Consider the following 21,250-nt stretch of genomic DNA (forward strand, 5'->3'; position numbering starts at 1 on the left):
CCACATAGGCATTATAGGGTTAAATAAACCAATATAACACAGCAAAGCTTATACTAGCAGTAAGCAGAGCACAGAGAAACATTAGCTGTGAACATTACTGATATAATGCATGACTGTAAAACTGTAGACCAAATATCTTAAAATTGATTGTCTTCTATGAACTGTGACAATATCTAGCACATTCAGAAATCTTGGAGTTGCTATTTTATCTCATTTGCAACAACTGGAGGAACTGAAGGATACCAAAGCACACTCTAAAAACAACTGATTGTCTCTGCGTTACTTTTATACAGTTCAAAAAAGTTTGCATGGTTTAAAAATTAAAGGGGCTTTAGGTAAGACCAATCACTGAAATCACATATAAGCTTTAACCACTTGCCTACCAGGCACTTTTACCCTCTTCCTGCCCAGACCAATTTTCAGCTTACTCACACTTTGAATGACAATTGCGCGGTCATGCAACACTGTACCCAAACTAAAATTTTTATAATTTTTTGAGACAAATAGAGCTTTCTTTTGCTGGTACTTGATCACCACTGGGATTTTTATTTTTTGCTAAACATACTAAAAAAGACCAAACATTTTGGAAAAAATAGTTTTTCTTAGTTTCTGTTAAGTTTTGTAAATAAGTAATTTTTTTCCTTCACTGATGGGCACTGATAGGCTGCACTGATGAGGAGTCACTGATGGGCACTGATAGGCTGCACTGATGAGCAATGATGAGGCTGCACCGATAGGTGGCACTGTTAGGCGGCACTGATGGGCACTGTTAGGCAGCACTGATGGGTAACACTGATGGGCACGGTTAGGCAGCACTGATGGGTGGCACTGATGGGCACAGTTAGGTGACACTGATGGGCAGCACTGATGGGCACTGTTAGGTGGCACCGAATGGCACTGTTAGGTGGCACCGATGGACACTGTTAGGTGGCACTGATGAGCATCACTGATAGGTGACACTGATGGGCAGCACTGATAGGTGACACTGATTAACTGATGGGCACTGATTGCCAGCACAGATGGGCACTATTGGCTGCACATATGGGGCTACACTGATCACCAGGACACTGATGATCAGTGCCCTAAAGATCAGTGTAGATGTCCCCCAACGAAATGCCGCTTACCGGCTCTCCTCTCCTCACACGCTGTCAGCGTGAGGAGAGGTCTGCCGATAACTGACATTTCTTATTTACCCAGTGATCAGCTGTGGTTGGACACAGCTGGTCACATGGTAAAAGCGGCTGTGATTGGCCTGTTCCATAGTCATGTGATCAGCTGTGTCCAAAGAACACAGCGATCACAGATCACATGCAGTGCATGCCCCAGAGTGTGCGCAGGGGGCACGGTTCTGGGAGGACATCCATGGACGCCCTTCCAGAACTAGCCGGCCACACTGTAGCCATATTTCGGCTACAGCAAGGTCGGGAACAGGTTAATATGTTAATGCAGTTTTGGTACTTTTAAATCTTCAGCTGTAATTCAATTCATACTTGATCATCCTGCCATGAAAGTCCTTTTTTTGGCACTGTCAGTTACAGGATGACAAAGCTCTGTTCCCTGGCTTCCAATAGTGCTTCTGTGATGTCATCCTTTCACATAGGCTCCTAAAATTTAAGTTTTAGGCATCAGATTTGGTCCCTGTGATTACGGCCTTGCAAATTGGGTAAGCAAGCTACAAGATGCCAATGCCATGGTTGCCAGCTGGAAGCATTGGAGAATGGTGGGAGAGTGATAAGCCTGAGGGTCCAACATGGTAAGCTCTTGGCTTATGTTGCCCCATTCCTGAAAATGCTTTGGCAGTGGCGAGTGATGATGGAGGAAATTAAGTCTCTTCCTAGGAAGGCCCTTGAGAGGAGGGTTGTTAAATATGCTTTAGTGAGCCATTGGCCTTGAGGGATTGTACAGAAAGGTAAGGTATGTCTGAAAAGAATGAAGGATCATTACAGGGTTACTGGTATACGTGTCTCAAGATAGTTTCAGCCATATGGCTTTGGTAGGGGTGTCTAAATGTTTGGGGGTACGAGCTAAGAGAGTGCCAGGCTTTTTGGTTTTGCGATAATATACTGTGTAACATTTTGTCAGCAAAGTCTGTATAGTTTAAAAGGCTGTAGTAGGAACTATTGCACAGGGAAAACAACCGTGAAAAATGTTAATATAGTTAATATTTCGTTCTTTGGTTCATTTCCCTTTTAAGTATATTCATTTTTTTTAAATGTTAAAATGAATATGCTCATTAGTGGGAATTTATCTTGTGGAAAAGTTTTTAACTTTACTAATAAAGAATAAGTATATTTCATTGAATTTATACTGGAAACTTCATGGAGAATTTATCCAGTAAATTAATCTAGAAATACAGCTTTTGCAAATGCTAATTTGCCTCCCAAGTGTAAGCACAATTACAGTATTTTACATCAGCTGTGGATACAGCAAAATGTCTAAATATAATGTCATGCCAATAAAATACCTTTTAAAATTACTATAATATACTTTTTGACCACTTTTAAGTGGTTTAAAACTACACTTGTGGTATTGGTCTGTTTTAACCTTTTTACCTACAGACTTTCTAAGAAGACACACCAAACACAGATTAGTTAAACTAGTGAGATAACAGAAATAATAAAAAGTACTTCCATGTTAAAAAAAAACAGTAGTGGTGATTACAATAGAATCCAAAGATGAGAAGAAGTAAATTAGTTACCACAGACAGGTGTATCTATCAACATTTATGTGGATTTACAGCATACCTCCCAACTTTATAACTTGAGAATGAGAGGCATTTCAGGGAGAGAGTGACCTTTGGCACCACACATGTGGTGTCAAAACGTGGGTGTGGTTAAATTATGATGGCTGGGAGGGGACAATCTTCCTCAGTGAAAGGGGCATTGCTTGGATTGTAAAAAAATCAAGGCACCTATAGGCAACGCAAGGACTGTAGTAATGCTATACACACACCCCATAGTAGTGAACAGTGGGTGTGGCCAAACTGTTAACTGTGGAGGGGAGGCTTAAGGTTAAACAAAAGTTTGTACCTATACAATATACTTTGATTGCTATGCCACAAGCAAGAGTCTCACAAACACTTTAAAACCTCAGCACACTTATTAAAAAAACACAAAACGCTGCCATTACATATGCTTTTGTACACTGAAAAGAAACAGAGAGCTAACACATTTTCTGAAACTACCCTAAATAACTTAAAATAGTCAGGGATGGCTTAGCAACCAGACAATGAACCCTTAGGTGAGAAGAATGTAATGTACAATATAGTGTATATAGTGCAAGAAAAAGGCTTACAGATTGGAAAGTGTGTGGCTAACAGTCAAACTCCAGAGCTGCTAGGATACTTGCATTATTATTAAGGAGTTGAGCTGGACATACACCCTGCATGGGAAAAAAATTGTTACAAAGTGAAAATAAGGTGTAAGTGAATACCCAGAACTGAGGTTTGATACATAAAAGCACATAAAGCTTAGAGTATGGACCATTTAGGACAACCAGCTCTCTCTCTCTCTCTCTATATATATATATATATGGATGTGAGTTAGGGAACTTAGATTGTAAGCTCCTTGAGGGACTGATGTGAATGTACAGTATGTATAAATATATATATATTACACTGCATACTTTTACGGTGCTATGTAGGTACCTCTGGCTGGGAGGGGACATATCTAATGTATCTAATAAATAGATACATTTAACCCTACAGGAGCAGTCCAAAAAGCAAACTCTGGCACTTATCTTCCTTCTGGTATTTATCCAACTAATAGTCTCCAGTAAGGTCTCAGATGCTGTCTGCCACTCAGCATTCACAGGTAGATTCTTAGTAAAGACATGGACAAGCATCCTCTCCAGACCCAGGACTTCAGTACAGTGCCCTCCAGCAAATGTAATCCCCAGGAAATCTTCCCTAGGCCCTCAGCTCAGAAGCTGCTGAGGCCCAGACTGCAGCTTCTTGTCCCTCTGTCTATCTCCCATGAGCAACAGGCCCCCAGGAGACTGAAAACCTACCTTGAGAGAAAAAAACCCCAATATGCTCAGGCTTTCTGCATTTATCACCTTTTCAGCCACCTTCTGGACACCTTCCTGAGGCATGATACATATTCATCTGATCATTTGAATCTCCCAGCCCTATGTTCTTGAAACTTCTTCCAGTGGCAGTGGAAAGTAATAAAACTCTCAGCTCAGGATGCCCTCAACACACCTACACAATCAATCACTGTTTACTACAATGGAGCCAAAAACAAAATTTACTTAGCAACCTATCCAGAAGAGACTGCCACACCTAAATGGAATTTTTTCATCTAAAAATAAAGTGTAGGTGTACTTCAACCCACGGATTGTTAAGGTCTTCAATGCCCACACAATCTATGCCTGTGCAGATCCTGCACTGATCTGTACATATACAAAATTATAATTGTATAAATTGTATGTGTGAATATAGACTAAACCTGGGAGTTATTCCTCATTTATCAATTCTATTTGGTAGCGACCATTTACGCCTACAGTTTTTATAATGCATCCTGGTCGGTAAGTGCTTTCAACTGTTTATATGGCTAGTGCACTGCTCCCTAACTTTTGCATGTTCCGGTTCCTTTGTCTGCATTCTGAGAAGGTTGGTACAGTTGGCAATTTTCCAATTTTTTCCAGCTTTCCAAAAAAATTTGAATAGACAGTAGTAGAAGGAAATAATGCATATAGCATGTGGCACCATTGCAACAATTAGTACGTGTGGTGAAAATATGAATATGGACTTTAAGTGTATATTGCATTAAATACTAATTCTTCTTCTAATTATGTTCTTCATTTTTATATCGGTTTTGAATACAATTTGTTAATATGTGGTATCTTTATAACTGATATAGAATCTGATAGAACAGCCATTTAAATTTTTTGAAGCAAGTAGCATCCAATACTATGAAAAATGCTCAGGGGAGCATGTAGTACTCTCATGGCACTCCAGAGGCTTTACCTATGTGTGGAGCAACTTGTAGGTAGAAGAGGAGGTTTGCATGGCTGCTGGTAGTAGGGCTTGCTGCAAAAAGCAACTGCCCACTGAGAGCTCTCTTGTACATTACACCACAATGAACTATGCTACAGGCAACATGATGTCTCTGGAAAACTGTAGAAACACCTTGTTCTAGTACATATTAAAGAAATTAAATTTTGCTTTTCTTTGTAACAGAAATACCAGTTTCAAACACATCGACTGCCAATAAACCCGCTAAAGTAGCAAAATAGCCCTAGCCTAACAGGGCCTCCTTTTCCTCTGGGTTGCTGTGCAACAACTTGTTCTATACAGACAATGTATCCTCTACTTGGCCTGTAGTCTAGAGCTGAACTTCTAGCTAGTGACATAATCTCATGTTAAGACCTCAAATCCAAAAGGTGCTAAGTGATCATCATCACACTTACCTGGAGAGAATTTGTTAAAAGCTTTGCAAAGACGAAAATCTTAGCCCATACAAAATTATGTCAGGGCTGAAAGTAGGTAGGTGGTCTTTTTCCTGTTCCGTGGGGGCCCCCTCAAGATACCAACGGTCACACCTGGACACAGCTACGAGATCTCGGAAAGTGAATGCACTCAAGTCACCTCAGTTGCGATTGCAAACACTTCAGTTTTATTGGCATAACATCAGGGTTATTATACTGTAGTCTTTAGGCAAACACACCCTCAGATCTTCCAATCAAATACATGTACATTATTTTACCTTAACTCAACAATTATTTGTATGAGGTTTGCATTTTCACTCTTCTGCTTTATCTATCATACCATATCTCCTCTATCGCCCAGGCCATGGCTGTAATCTGACCTAACACCCAATTTGTGGTTAAAACTTTTCAGAAGTGAGAGTAAACCTTATCTGCTTTTTTGTAAGGGTTTGCAAAAACACTCATTTCTACATGAAGCTGAGATAGACAGTTTTGTTAGTGTGCACACATCTCATATATGTATGTTAAACTAGCATCTTGTATTAGTGTATACAAAATTGATTCAGTTATATTCCATTTAATCCTTTCAGTCCCCTCTTTTATCACATAGTGATAACACTTTTCATTGACTTACTCTCCCTATCGTCTCAATCCCATGCATTTCCTCATATTGTTGAAGCAAAAACATTTCCTCCCTTTCCTTCTCATTAATTCTCATTTTGATACACATGATCATTCAGTTGTGATGCGTAACCCTCCCTGAACTTCAGAGGGTTTCTGAACCACTGGCTCCTTTCTATCATATGAAATCTCCAATAGAAACCATAGTGGGACAATAATAACAGTCACTATTGTTAAGATAATAATCAAGTTCATCCAGTCCTCATGGGGATCCAATAGGTTGGATAGCAATGTTCTTGGCTCCTTCTTCTGTTGGTTGATCAGCTTGCTTGTGTCTCTCATCTTGGGAAATCCTTTTTACTCTTGATGCATGGATCCAGGTGCCTGATCCTTCAGTAAAAACAGCTGTACGTGTAATGGCCATGATCACTGTAGGTTCTCCAAACCGGGGTCTCACTTTTGGATCCAGTCTTCGGATCACCACTTGATCACCTACCTCGAAGGGGTGGGTTGGTTGATCTGCGGATAAAAGAAAAAAACAGCAGCATCATTTTGTTCGCTATTCAACTTTTCACACAATGCTTTTACATATTCTGCCTGTATCACCTCTAAATCTCCTTTCTACCACAGAGGGGGTTGCTGTCTAGTCCAAGGGGTAGGGAATGGTCTGCCCATTAGTATCTCAAAGGGAGACAACTTACTCCGTTTATGAGGTGTCATCCTTATTTCAGCTAGTATAGCAGGTAACACAGCTGGCCAATTCTTCAGAGTCCCTCCCGTGGCTTTCACTAATTTATCCTTAATTGTTCTATTCATTCTTTCCACTACTCCAGAACTCTGAGGGTGATAAGGAATATGGAGCTTCCATTGAATACTCAAAGCCTTTGAGACTCCCTGAGTCACTGCTGCAGTAAAAGCTGGTCCCTGATCGCTTTCTATGAACAAAGGACAACCCCATCTAGGGATGATTTCCTTACACAAAAACAAGTAAGGCACCTTCCCAATGTTTCCTCCACCAAATCATGGAGAAACCATACACAAAATCGTTTGCGCATTTCTTTCTCCATTAACTATTTTCCCTTATGACCTACACCATGAAAATTTTGAATGAATAATACAGCAGCTGCCTGTGGAAGTCCTACAATCCCCTCTTTTGACATAAGACCATGTTTGTCTTGTGTCAAACCTCTGCTAGCCCAAAAATCAACTTCACTCTCAGAGGCTTGTGCCTGCAGTGTACCTAAAAGCTCATTTGACAGTAGGGATGGAGTGGACAACATTACCATAGATAGATCTGCTCGATTATGCAGTTGCACTGCAGTTTTTGCAGCTGTATCTGCCATAGCATTGCCTTTTGTGACTGGGTCTTTGGCATTAGTATGTGCCCGCACTTTAATGACCGCTATCCTTCTTGGAAGTTGGAGTGCAGCAAGCAAATCCTGGATCAAAGAATGATGGGATATTGACTTGCCATCGGCCGTAGTAAAACCACGGCGTTGCCAAATACGGCCAAAATCATGTACAACCCCAAAGACATATTTAGAATCTGTGTATATGTTAACATCTCGATCTTGATAAAGAGTGCAAGCTCGTGTTAGGGCCACTAATTCAGCTGCTTGTGCACTGGGGTAGGGGATGGAACCTGTTTCAATAATAAGAGGTGGTTCTACTACTGCATAGCCTATGATGTATGTAGCATCACTAGGGCGTGTACAAGATCCATCGACAAACACATCAGGGGCTCCAGGAATCGGAGTCTCCAACATATCTAGTCGCGGAGAAGTGTCAGCTTGGATAACATCCAGGCAATTGTGTTCCTCCTGCAATTCTAGTGACCTTGTGTTGTGAAGATTAAGCAGGGAGGACAATAAAAGAGATGGTCCTGATGTAGATGGGCTGTATTTCACTGTGAGATTATTGGTGGATGTCAAAATTACTTCACATCCCGCCAGGCGTTGTGCTGACATGTGTTGAGTGTTAATGTTTTTCAGTACATGTAGGACATGATGAGATGTGTGTAATATCAATGGGTTTCCCAAAACTATGATAGATGCCATTTCCACAGCCAAGGCACACACAGACAAAGCTTGGAGACACCCCGGCATGCCCTGGACCGGGATGGGCATTGTTTTTGATAAATATGCTACCGGCCTCATGGCACCTCCGTGCTCTTGAGCTAGTACTGCAGCCATGGTTTTACATGCAGATTGACAATACAAATGAAAGGATTTAGTATAATCCGGTAACCCTAATGCGGGAGACGAGACCAGTGCTGTCTTCAAATATTCAAATGCCTGCACCAATGGCAGCGTCCATTCAATACGGTCTGGTTGATCTTTCAGTGTTACTTGGCGTAATACATTGTCATAATAAGAACAGTCAGGAATCCACTGTCTACAATAGTTTACCATACCTAGGAAGGATGGCATCTGAACCTTAGTTTCTGGTTTTGGTTGTTGACATATTGCTGCCACTCTCCTTGGGCTCAGCCCCCTCTGGCCCTCAGACAATACAAATCCTAGGTACTCAACTTGTGGTGCCACAAACTGCATCTTTTTGCGAGAGACTTTCTGTCCCTGATCAGCCAGAAACCGTAATAATGATAATGAATCAGCCTGACACGCCTTCTCGCTCACAGAACTAATCAGTAAATCATCCACGTATTGGATAAGTACTGAACCATGGGTGGGTACCCAGTCATTGAGCATGGATCTACTGGCCATGGTATATGCTACCGGCGAGTAGCCCTGAGAGAGATGGGTCCAGGTTAGCCTCTCCCCTTGAAAACAAAAAGTAAACAATACCTGTGTCTCCGGGTCAACTGGGACACTAAAAAATGCATTTGACAGATCAATTACTGTAAAATGTGTGGCGTTGGCAGGTATAGCATTTACCAAAGTTGTTATATCTGGGACTACAGCGGCAATGCAGGAGCACATGAAATTTATGATACCAGACCTGTCCATCTTTTGCTTGTACCGGGACGGGAGGTGTAATGCAAGTGGGGGTTTCCTTGGATTAGGGCATCCCTGTACTATAGCATCCAGCTCCTTGGGATCTATTGCCTTTAAAATCAGCTGCTCCCCAATCATCATGAATGGAAAGGCTGAATTCATCATATCTAGCTCAGCTGTCTCATCTTTAACTTCCCCCTTGTTACTTTCTGCTGACCTAAGAATTCTATCACTCTTTTCTACCTTCTTTGTCTTTCTCTTTACTTTCCCTTTACCCCTCTCAGTATCCCTTTGACTAACACTCCCAGTTTCCCCATCTGAGCTAGATTCTTCTGACTCCCCTGTATATATCTGGGAAGCAGCAATAAGAACCTCTTCATCTTCATCTACTTGTTTTACCTGTGGGAGTGCTGGGTATAATGGGGCTGCATGTGGAGCTGTAGGGGCAGGACGTCTCACTGTGTTTGTATGGCGGTGGTGGTGTGAAATCATTTGCTACAATTAGAGTCTTATAGCCTGGTGCATACTTCAACCAATTCTTACCCCCTTCATACATATAATTCTTGTCCCAATCTGGATTTCCAGTCCCCCAGATACCTACCTGAGGCTGTTCATGCAAACACATTCCTCTAATCATATCCATACACATAGTGTCATTTCCCCCTTCACAAGGAAAACTAGCTCCACCCAGTCTTTTTGACCATCCCACTAAATTATCCACCCAGGGATTAACATAATAAATATCATAAGGGGATACCCTTGCTACATATTCTTTACAAGTTTCATTTAAGGTAGATGTGTTCTTTCCCCTCAGCTTTCTAGTTTTTCTAAACAACTTAATCAACTTTTGTGGCGGCACATGATGAGGTCCTTCCTCCTTACCTGAGGAATTACCCATAGCAGTAAATTAGTAAACTAACAAACAAGACAAAAAAAACAACAATAACATACTTTTTACAAATTATACAAAGTGCTGTGCCAGGTGTGTCCTGGTATTATTCCCCGAGCCGAGAATCCCTTAGTCTCGCTCCTAAAACTCCAACCACCAAATTTCCCTGAAGTTCAGAATAATTACCTCGGTAAAGAAAGCATTACAAAATAAAACTCTCACTTACCTTGGCAATTATCCCACTTTCTGACACCACTGAAAGTAGGTAGGTGGTCTTTTTCCTGTTCCGTGGGGGCCCCCTCAAGATACCAACGGTCACACCTGGACACAGCTACGAGATCTCGGAAAGTGAATGCACTCAAGTCACCTCAGTTGCGATTGCAAACACTTCAGTTTTATTGGCATAACATCAGGGTTATTATACTGTAGTCTTTAGGCAAACACACCCTCAGATCTTCCAATCAAATACATGTACATTATTTTACCTTAACTCAACAATTATTTGTATGAGGTTTGCATTTTCACTCTTCTGCTTTATCTATCATACCATATCTCCTCTATCGCCCAGGCCATGGCTGTAATCTGACCTAACACCCAATTTGTGGTTAAAACTTTTCAGAAGTGAGAGTAAACCTTATCTGCTTTTTTGTAAGGGTTTGCAAAAACACTCATTTCTACATGAAGCTGAGATAGACAGTTTTGTTAGTGTGCACACATCTCATATATGTATGTTAAACTAGCATCTTGTATTAGTGTATACAAAATTGATTCAGTTATATTCCATTTAATCCTTTCAAGGGCTGTTTGCATTTATATACAAACCTCTTCGGTAATAGATTGTCTTGTAAAACACATTAAGAACCAGTAGGAACCATTTAATAGGTTTCAGTCAAGTTTTTTTTTCTTATTTTTTAGTATGACTTTCTTTATCTGTATGTTCTTTCAGCTCATTTAAAGAAAGGCTGATGTGACTTGCATTCTGTTTCTCATATTCAAATTTTCAGCTCTGTTGGAATCCCCCCTGGGCATTCAGATTTCCATTCCTTCTTTACTTTTGTTTACATTTTCAACTACTAAGGCAGGCCATACATTATACATTTTTTTTCAATCAACCAGTGGGTTGAATGAAAAAAAAGTGCCAATTTCCCCATTCACGCATTCAATGTGGATAGAGGAATCAGTCCCGCTGCGCTATTGTATTTTCACAATAATCAATGTTATAGGCTATAGCCAGAGACAAGGATAATTTGGAAGAAACCTGACAGGGTAGTTGTACAGAAGTTGATCTAAACAACCAGGGTGCCCATACATGTATCAAAATTCAGCCAGTCCCTGCTGAACTTTGATCCATGTATGGTTGGCTTAAATGTCAAACCTAGCTTAACCAAGTTTCAGAACTATATAGCGCATACACAATTATGGATGCGTATTATGTTTTAACCACTTCCCGACCGGCCGTTGCATATAAACGGCCGGACGGTGGCAGTGCAGGGTCGGGTGGCCGTTTATAAACGGCCTCCCCGCACCCTGCTTGTGCGCGCTCCCTGGGAGCGCACAGCACCACGATCCGGTGCCCGCTGTGTCCTCCGGACACATTGAAACACCAATCGTCGGACGGGACCTCTGTACGAGGTCCCGATCATGTGATCACTGATTGGCCAATCAGTGATCACATGCAAAGTAGTAAGCCAGATGTCACTTGTGACATCATTGCTTACTACGTGTGAAATCTGTGAATGATCACAGAGGTCACATGGTACAAGCCTATTCACAACAGTCTTGTACCATGTGACAAGCTGTGACCAATCACAGCTCACTCAGTACTTCTCAATGAGTGCAAGAATGCAGACAGAGAGAAAGAGAAATGATTGCTTTTACATCCTATATGGGTGTAAAAGCAATCAGTGTAAAAAAAAAAAAATTTTCATCACCCCCCACAAGTAGTACAGTGTCACCATGGTGACACTGTACTGCTAGGGTGACAGTATGTAAAAAAAAAAAAAAAAAAAAATTATATAATAAAAAAAAATAAAAATGTAAAAAAAAATGTTTAAAAATTATAATTTTTGGTTATAAACTAATTTGGATTTTTTTTTTTACTAAAAAGATAACGGAATAAATTTTGGCAAAGATTTATGATGAAATATTATTTATTTGCAAAATTTTATAAAAAAAACACTTTTTTTCATAATTTTTGGACTTTTTCATTTACATAGCAAAAAAAATAAATATCCCAGCGGTGAATAAATACCACCAAAATAAAGCTTTATTTGTCTCAAAAAAATGGTAAAAAATTCATTTGGGTACAGTGTTGCATGACCGCGCAATTGTCATTCAAAGTGTGATAGCGCTGAAAGCTGAAAATTGCCCTGGTCAGGAAGGGGGTAAAAGTGTCCGGTCTGGAAGTGGTTAAACACTTGCCTACCTGGCACTTATACACCCATCGTGCCCAGGCCAATTTTCTGCTTTCAGCGCTTTCGCATTTAGAATGACAATTGCGCGGTCATGCAACACTGTACCCATATGAAATTTTGATAATTTTTTCACACAAATAGAGCTTTATTTGGTGGTATTTAATCGCTGCTGGGTGTTTTCGTTTTTGCGCTATAAACAAAAAAAGAGCCCTGATGGGCACAGGTGGGTGGCACTGCTGGGCACTGATCATCAGGGCACTGATCATCGGTGCCCTGATGATCAGTGCTGATCTGTTCTCTGAGAATTGACAATTATTGGCAGTACTTTCCTCACACTGTGACAGCGTGAGCAAAGTGCAGCTGATAACTGGCAACTGTATTTACCCGATGATCTGCTGTGTCATTGTCGCTGTGATTGGCCCTTTACCACATCACGTGATCAGCTGTGTTTGTAGGACACACCGATTACGGAGATCGCCGGGTGTGGGCCGTGGGGGCGTGTGGGAGGGCGTGATCTGGGACACCCTCCTATGACTGGACACCCGTGCTGTAGCTGTCATTCAGCTATAGCACAGTTGCCAAGTGGTTAAACAGCAGGAATTAACCAGAGCCTTGAAGTTTAAGTAAGCTTTGTCACTTGAGTAAAAATTATTGTATATTTTCTTTCTTTCTAGATGCCTACTCCCTACCTACTCCCTCACTAATCATTAAGGCTGCTATCATTACAGCCAAAGTTAGTATTGTAGACAGTGTGTAATGTATGTGTCACCTAGGTTTCTCATATATACATGGTGAATATCTCCAGAGCTTTTAGCTGTTGTGGAGACTTTTTGCATCAGAGTATCTAAGCAAGCTCTGTTTTGGATCCTTGAGCCTGGAGGCTTTGTAGAGCTTTGGGTGAGCCGCTACTCCATCTTAAATGGCAGTCAGAACTCATTATTAGTCTCAGCTGTCCCCAGGTCCCAGGCTCACATGCTGTATATATGAGCTGACTAACACTCAGGCGGCTGGAGAAGGATCCTGCTACTGGATCAAAAGCTGAGTGCTGATAGAACACTAAAAAAGGTACAAATGCTGCCTGCTTGTTTTAGGGAAACCAGGGGGGCACATTGTTAGTAGGGAACTTACATGCGTTTAATTAATGGCTTGGACAAGCAGATGTACTAAGCCCTCCTGAATTGAAACTGTGTTTGTTTGCCGATTTGCTAAATAAATGTGCAAGACAAACCTGCTTGGACTGTTCCTGGGTGTCTCTGTCTCATGCATGGTTTACTGCCCCCTTCTCCCCCATTATATAGTTTTATAATACATAAAGTACATCGGTGTCCAGGTAGATAACAGTCTAAACATGTATATTGAATAGTAGCTTCCACAACTAATAAGCAGACAGGCAGACTTTGGCAATCTTAGAAAATACAAAAAAAGCGTCATACCATAGATTTCTGTCCATCCAGACAGGAATGTAGTTGTTGGTTGTCTATGATGGATTATGAATGATGCATTTACAGTGTTTATTAGATTACTGCTTAACCTGCCACCAAAGTACTTGGCTTAAAAGGTACTTTGTCTTTTACACTTTTAAGTGTTTGTAACTCAAAAAAACAGCACTGGTCTTGGGAATGGATCATAGGAAGTCAGTGGAGTTGTATGTCAAAGGTTTCCAGCACAAAATATTGAATAAACATATGTTGAGGCTCACTATTACTAATTTACAATATGCCTTTTAGATTTAGCATTTATCTGGAATGTGAAGTTTGCACAGTTCTTAATCTGTTGGAGTTCATCCATGTGGATATACCACCACTCTGAATATCAGTACATTTATAATCCTTTATTTATTTAAACAACCAAAAACTCATATCTATTTTTTAATGCAGATTATTATTTGGTAAAACTCTTTAAAGTGACCCTATCAGCACAGGGAGCACAATTCACTAAGCGATATCTTACCGCATCCGAGTATGTGGTAAGATACCGCACAGCATTTAAAAAACATGTTTGAATTCACTAAAAAACGCTACTAAAATACCACATAAGTTATTTTATTGAGCCCTGAGGGGCTTGGTATGGATGGGGGGGACCTCACATGTTTTTTTTAAATAATTTTTTAATTGCCGGCAATTTTCTTTTACATTCAACTGTCAGTGGGGAACCCTGCTGATAGCTGATGACTCATAGGTTGTTACAGACGAGGCAGTCACCCTTTTTTTGTATTTTCTAAGATTGCCAAAGTCTTCCTGTCTGCTTATTAGTTGTGGAAGCCGATGACAGTTACCAGTACATACTGCCTGCCTGGACCACTACTTAATTACCACTGGCATTTAATTATTTTTTCCTTTTGTGAATTGACTTTAAGGTCTTTTTATGCTGTATTTATGAGTGTTTTTGCTATTTTCAGTAAATACTGCATACTAGCAATAGTCAATTGACATTGTCAGTATCGCATGCGATATGTGATCATGTGACTAACTTAACTCATGCGATAACCTTTAGTGAATTGTGCCCAGGGTATCTTGTATGCACAACATACCTGCTAAAAGAAGACTGCATATAATTTCCTTTCTTAAAAAGTTGCCACTTCACTGCTCTCCTGGCCACTGCAGGTATTCCCATATTTCCTGGTGTGTGATTACCTGTTACACCAACCATTTGCTGTGATTTTTTTTTTATGCTGGCATGTATGTCACTACAAGATGTAAGATCTGGAAGCCAAATCGTGCAACCAAGGGGAGCAGGTATTTAATTCATCCAACGGGTCATATACTTTGCAGAGAAGAGGGAGCAGTGAAGCTACAGCTTTCCAAGGAAGGGGCCACCAGAAAGGTAAGTATATGCAGTCTTTTTTTTAGCAGGTATGTTGTACATACAAGAGACTCTGTACGAACAGGAAGCACAGCTGGCATATGCAATGAGCATATATTTCCATGCACACTGTATTATTAAAAACTATATAAAGAAACTATGGGGGGCATTTATTGATCCTGTTGCAAAACAAAGCAATGTTAAATTCCTTCTTGGGTGCTATAAAGTAGAACAAATTGCTGACTGAAACCTGACCCTGACCACTTCTTAATTGTGCATCTGTTTAGAGTGAAAATCTGTACCAGCAGTCCTGCATTGTACATGAGCATGTTGATGGTCACCCACAGCCCAGGATGCCAGACAGTGGAGGAGAGTGCTTGCTGCTGGGGGAATATGGTAAGTATTAATTCTAATTCAAATCCCCTAAAAACAAAAAGTGCAAGGGAAATTTTACAGGCCACATTAAAGGGAGGACACTTAATGAGAGGATAGACTTGTGAAAGCTTCACTTGCTGTTGAAGGTGCAGTATTCAAGGCTGTCAGTCTTAGCCTTGTCATTACTTTGTGAGTCACTGACCTGAACCAGGCATGTGCATACCAGGTCAGGGCATTTAAAATGAATGTACTTGTTCCAGGTAAAGTGGTTTTGATTTCAAAAGGCAAATAGTTTGTTTACTTTGCAAGAGAGTTTCACTGAAGCTTAGTGAATGTGGTGAAAATTCACTTTGCAAAGTATATCCAATCAAATGCAAGGAACAATTCCTCTGCAAAGTGAAAAATCTTTTGCATAGTGAACAGACAATTTGCCTTTATTTATCAACCCCACTGATTATGGAACCAAGAAAAAGTACTGTATAACAGTGTTCGAGTATTTCCCTTTACCTGCAAGTAGTGGAAGCCCCATGTTGAATCCTGTTCTGTTGATTCTCATTCAGTCCATTCAGGGCAATTATCTAATCCATGCACTTTATACAACAACCTTTGGTTTATTACATAAGCCTGTATGGTCTGTTTGCCTTGGTAATACCAAATGGGGTAATTAAAATGCATTTCTTTATTGTACTAAGTAATTCCAATAAATTATTTTTCTTATTAGACAGCCTGCATACATGCATCTTGAGTAAAACCTTAATTAGAGGAACCAGTGCAATTTTCCAAAAACGTATCAACCTTTTCCTACTTAGATTTTGTTCTGTTGCTTCTTTGCTTCTTTAATACTCTTACGGGTGTTTAGGGGTAATTACCGATGCTTGGAACACGTTAGTAGTTATATGGGCCTCATATTTTTTAAAACACCACAGGTAATCTTATGATCACACAGGATAAATACTGTGAACAAATAATAGTTGTGTTGCAAATAATTTATAATATATAATAAATTATATTATGTAAATTTGGCTCCTTTTAAACCCCAGTTCTAGCCAACCCTAGTCATTAAACATAATATTAACTGCTTATATTGCTGAATCTACAGATCTTTTTGATATGAGGTTTTTAAGAAAGGTATGCCTCTCTGTATACATCTTTCATCAAAGCACAATTTATCACAATTGGCAGTAACCAGGTAACAGGAACTACCTATATTTATATATCTCAAGCAAGATCTGTTTTTATCTGGACAAGTTATATATGCTCTTCATAATATACAGGGCATATTATAATATGTATTGTTCTTGTAATTTCCAAGAATAAAAAAAAGGGAACAGGTACATTCAGAAGCTCAAAATAGACATGTACGTCACATCTAGAAATTCTGAAACATAGGGGTTTATTTACTAAAGCTGGAAAATGCAAAATCAGGCTTACTTTTGCATAGAAACCAATCAGCTTTCAGGTTTTATTGCCAAAGCTTAACTGAACAAGCTGAGGTTAGAAAATTATTGGTTTCTATGCAGAAGTAAGCCTGATTTTTCACTCTCCAGCTTTGGTAAATAAACCCCATAGAATCAAGAAATATAAGTGATGATTTACTAAAGGCAAATAGACTGTGCACTCCAATGCTTAGTATATGAGAGTGAAGCTTCATTTTGCAAATAATTCCCAATCACATGCAAGGAAAATAAAAAAACAGCATTGCTACTTGCACAAGATTGAAAGATGAAAGTCAGCTGAGCTTCACCTCATTTACTCTAGAGCAACAGCACTTGCAGAGTACATAGTCTATTTGACGTTAGTAAATCAATCCTATAATGTATCACATTATGATCATTATGAACAGTGGAATAATAAAAAAATTTCCAAAGAAACTGGTAGTAATATATATAGCAAAACCAGGTGAATACAGTATATCCAAAACACATGTATGTACTGTAGTCCGAAAAATTGGGCCATAACCCAAGAGAGGGAGGACTTTGTGCTTCAAATATCCCTTTAACCAGGTAATGTGCAGAAAGGGAAGAACATTCATGGAGAGGGGAGCATGTATTCACGTGAAAAGAGAGAGGGATGGGAAGCCTGAGATAATAACTGCTCCTGAAACCAGGAGAAGAGGGGATCCCAATGTGGTCCTAGATAATTCCATACTGTCAAAGTGAGTTTGTATGCTTCTGAGGGAAGTTGTCTGTGGGGATAATATATGACACAAAAGACTTCCATCAGCTCTAGTCCATTTCAAAAAGGGACATTTATGCAAGACCGGGGGAAATACAGACTGCCAAACAGAGGTGTCATGAGGCTAGGTCTGGTGGAAAGGAAACCCTTATGTGCAGGAGCTGTCCGTGGTAAAGGTGTGAGGATTGGTACAATTAGGCAATCTTCTAGAGTGGTCCACAATTTGGTGGACCTGCTATGATACCAAACTATTATACTTAATATTGAAGATGCACGGAAATAGAGAAATATGTTCGGAAGAACTACACCTTGTTTTGGCCAACCATAAAATAGAACTCTTAATTCTGTTTTTTTTCACAGTTCCATTTGAATTTGCATATGACAGTATTGAGGAGAGTGAGGAACTGGTATCATTTGGGGGAACTGGTATCATTTGAAGTACATGCAGTAATTTACAAAAGATATCCATTTTAACTTTATTTATGCATCCAAACCAGTAAAAGTTGAGTTTATTATAAGAATGGAAACATGTAAGAATCGTATGTAAAAATAGATTAACATTTAAATTAGCAGTATTTGCAAAGGATGATAGTATGTCCAAATACTTAACAGATGTTCTCAGTCATTTAAATCAGAAATTCAATAGTATAACAGTATTTTTTCTGAGGAGAAAGAGAGATATTTAGGGCTTCAGTCTTGTCGCATGTAACTGTAAAGTTACTTAACCTGGTCCCACCAGCCGTACGGATATACAGTTGCAAGAAAAAGTATGTGAACCCCTTGGGATTACGTGGAGTTTTACATGAATTGGGCATAAAATATGCTCTGAACGTCATCTTAGTCACAACAATAGAAGAACACAGTCTGCTGAACATAATACTACACAAACATTAGATGTTACCATGGTTTAATTGCACATAACCTGTAAACATTCACAGTGCAGGGAGGAAAAAGTATGTGAGGCCCTAGCTTAATGACTTCTCCCAGAGCTAATTGGAGCCAGGAGTGAGCCAACCTTGACTCCAATCAGTGTGATGATATTGGATGTGTTGCTGACAGCTGTCCTGCCCTTTAAAAACACACACCTGTTTTGGGTTTACTGGTTTCAAGAAGCACTGTCTGATGTGAACCATGCCTCGCAGAAAAGAGCTCTCACAAGACCTACGATCAAGAATTGTTGACTTGCATGAAGCTGGAAAGGGTTACAAAAGTATCTCCAAAAGCCTTGATGTTCATGTGTCCACGGTAAGACAGACTATCTACAAATGGAGAAAGTTTAGCACTGTTGCTACTCTCCCTAGGAGTGGTCGTCCTGTAAAAATGACTGCAAGAGCACAGCGCAGAATGCTGCATGAGGTAAAGAAGAATCCCAGAGTGTCAGCTAAAGACCTACAGAAATCTCTGGCACATGCTAACATTTTTGTTGACGCATCTACAATAAGGAAACCATTAAACAAGAATGGAGTACATGGGAGGACACCACGGAGGAAGCCATTGCTGTCCAAAAAGAAGATTGCAGCACGTTTGAAGTTTGCAAAAGAGCACCTGGATGTTCCACAGCACTACTGGCAAAATATACTGTGGACAGATGAAACCAAGATTGAGTTGTTTGGGAAGAACACACAACACTGTGTGGAGAAAAAAAGGCACAGCGCACCAACATCAAAACCTCATCCCCACTGTAAAACATGGCGGAGGGAGCAGCATGGTTTGGGGCTGCTTTGCTGCCTCAGGGCCTGGACGGATTGTTGTCATTGATGGGAAAATGAATTCCAGAGTTTATCAAGACATTTTGCAGGAAAACGTACGACCATCTGTCCTCCAACTGAAGCTCCGCAGAGGATGGGTGATGCAACAGGACAATGACCCAAAGCATACAAGTCATTCAACAAAACAATGGCTGCAACAGCACAGAATACGCCTTCTGGAGTGGCCCAGGCAGAGTCCTGACCTCAACCTGATTGAAATGCTGTGGCATGACCTTAAGAGAGCGATTTACACCAGACATCCCAAGAATATTGCTACACTCAAACAGTTTTGTGAAGAGGAGTGGTCCAAAATTACTCCAGATCGTTGTGCAGGTCTGATCTGCAACTACAGGAAACGTTTGGTTGAGGTTATTGCTGCCAAAGGAGGGTCAACCAGTTATTAAGTCCAAAGGTTCACATACTTTTTCCTCCCTGCACTGTGAATGTTTACATGTTATGTGCAATTAAAGCATGGCAACATCTAATGTTTGTGTAGTATTATGTTCAGCAGACTGTGTTCTTCTATTGTTGTGACTTAGATGACGTTCAGAGCACATTTTATGCCCAATTCATGCAAAACTCCACGTAATCCCAAGGGGTTCACATACTTTTTCTTGCAACTGTATGCAGCCTCTTGGTGGGTAAGCCTTAAGCCAACAACTTACCGTGCTGTGAGCGTGCTACCTGCATGCTCCCAGCACAATAGATTGGATTGGTAAGCTTCTGGTGCATATTTGCAATCCGGAGCTTTCTAATCATGTTACTGCTGTGACAGCCAATCACAATGGTCATATGACCCCCAATGCCTGTCTCCACATCCTGGTATCTAGAAGCTTTTAAAGGGCCATGAGGCGGCAGCGGGAAGCGGTTAAATATCTAAAGGCTTCAAATTTGCATACAAAAGAATGGACCTTATGCTGGTGAAAATTATAGAGGATCTGTGATCTCTTGGAGGGTTGACTCAGGCCACATGCTTGGATAGTAGTCATCTTATCCAACTTGACAAGTTTAGCACAGAGGCGATGTCTGCTCCTGATAAAAACAAAAGAAAAGAGAAAAACCCGAAGAAAAAAGAACAAATAAAGAACTAAGATGGAGAAAAAAGAAGAGAATTTACCTTTAATGTAGACGACCTGAGAAAACCTGAGAAGAAAAATAACATGCAAAACAGCAATATGCTAGAGTAGGAGTCTCCAAACTTTTCAAACAAAGGGTCAGTATACAATCCTTCAGACTTTAGGAGGGCCGGATTAGGGCCAGTCGGTATAGAAAATGTCCTGGCCCCAGCATCAGTGAGAATAAACATGGCCTCAGGGTTGATGAACAGTAGGAGGAGTAGTGCCCCATCAATGGTATTAGTGGGAAGAATACTACACCATCATTAGTTCTAGTGGGAAGAATAGTACACCATCATTGGTTTCAAATTAAGAAGTGCTGCCCCATTGTTGGTCTCAGTGGGAGGAATAATACTCCATGGGCCGGATAAAGGGTAGCAAAGGGCCATATCTGGTCCTCGGGCTGCAGTTTGGAGACCTCTGTGCTAAAGCAAAGATAATTCAGTCATGAATATGCAACTGTTATTGCACTCATTCACAACTGAAGAGAAGGGGTGCGTGGTAATCTGCTGATATAGCAAATCATTGAGACAATAATATGAAATAGCAAAGGCAGTCTCCATAGATGTAGCCAACAGTTTTGTCCTACGATGGTTTAGTGGTAGTAGTAGCCATGGTAGTAGAACAGCTGGATATTCCAAATAGTTATGAAGTCAGGAAGGGGTGTAGGAGTACCATAAAATATCAGTAAGAATAAACAGTGTACAGTGGTATAATAGCCATAAAC

The 21,250-nt window shown here is 40.3% G+C and overlaps 1 protein-coding gene across 3 annotated transcripts in view; it reads left to right on the forward strand.

Moving 5' to 3' along the window:
• Positions 1 to 21,250, forward strand: part of HTR4 (5-hydroxytryptamine receptor 4) — a 637,984-nt gene that overhangs the window by 178,193 nt on the left and 438,541 nt on the right. The window contains exon 2 of one of the 3 annotated variants that reach the window (XM_089671102.1): positions 15,398 to 15,506. The exons of the other annotated variants lie outside the window; for them this stretch is intronic. The gene's annotated coding sequence lies outside the window, so the exon portion shown is untranslated. The remainder of the gene's footprint in view (positions 1 to 15,397; positions 15,507 to 21,250) is intronic. 3 annotated transcript variants of the gene reach the window in all.

The sequence above is a fragment of the Staurois parvus genome, unplaced genomic scaffold (assembly GCF_062004578.1).
Source record: "Staurois parvus isolate SC_StPar_1 unplaced genomic scaffold, SC_StPar_1.0 ptg000099l, whole genome shotgun sequence".
NCBI classification, from domain to species: Eukaryota; Metazoa; Chordata; class Amphibia; order Anura; family Ranidae; genus Staurois; species Staurois parvus.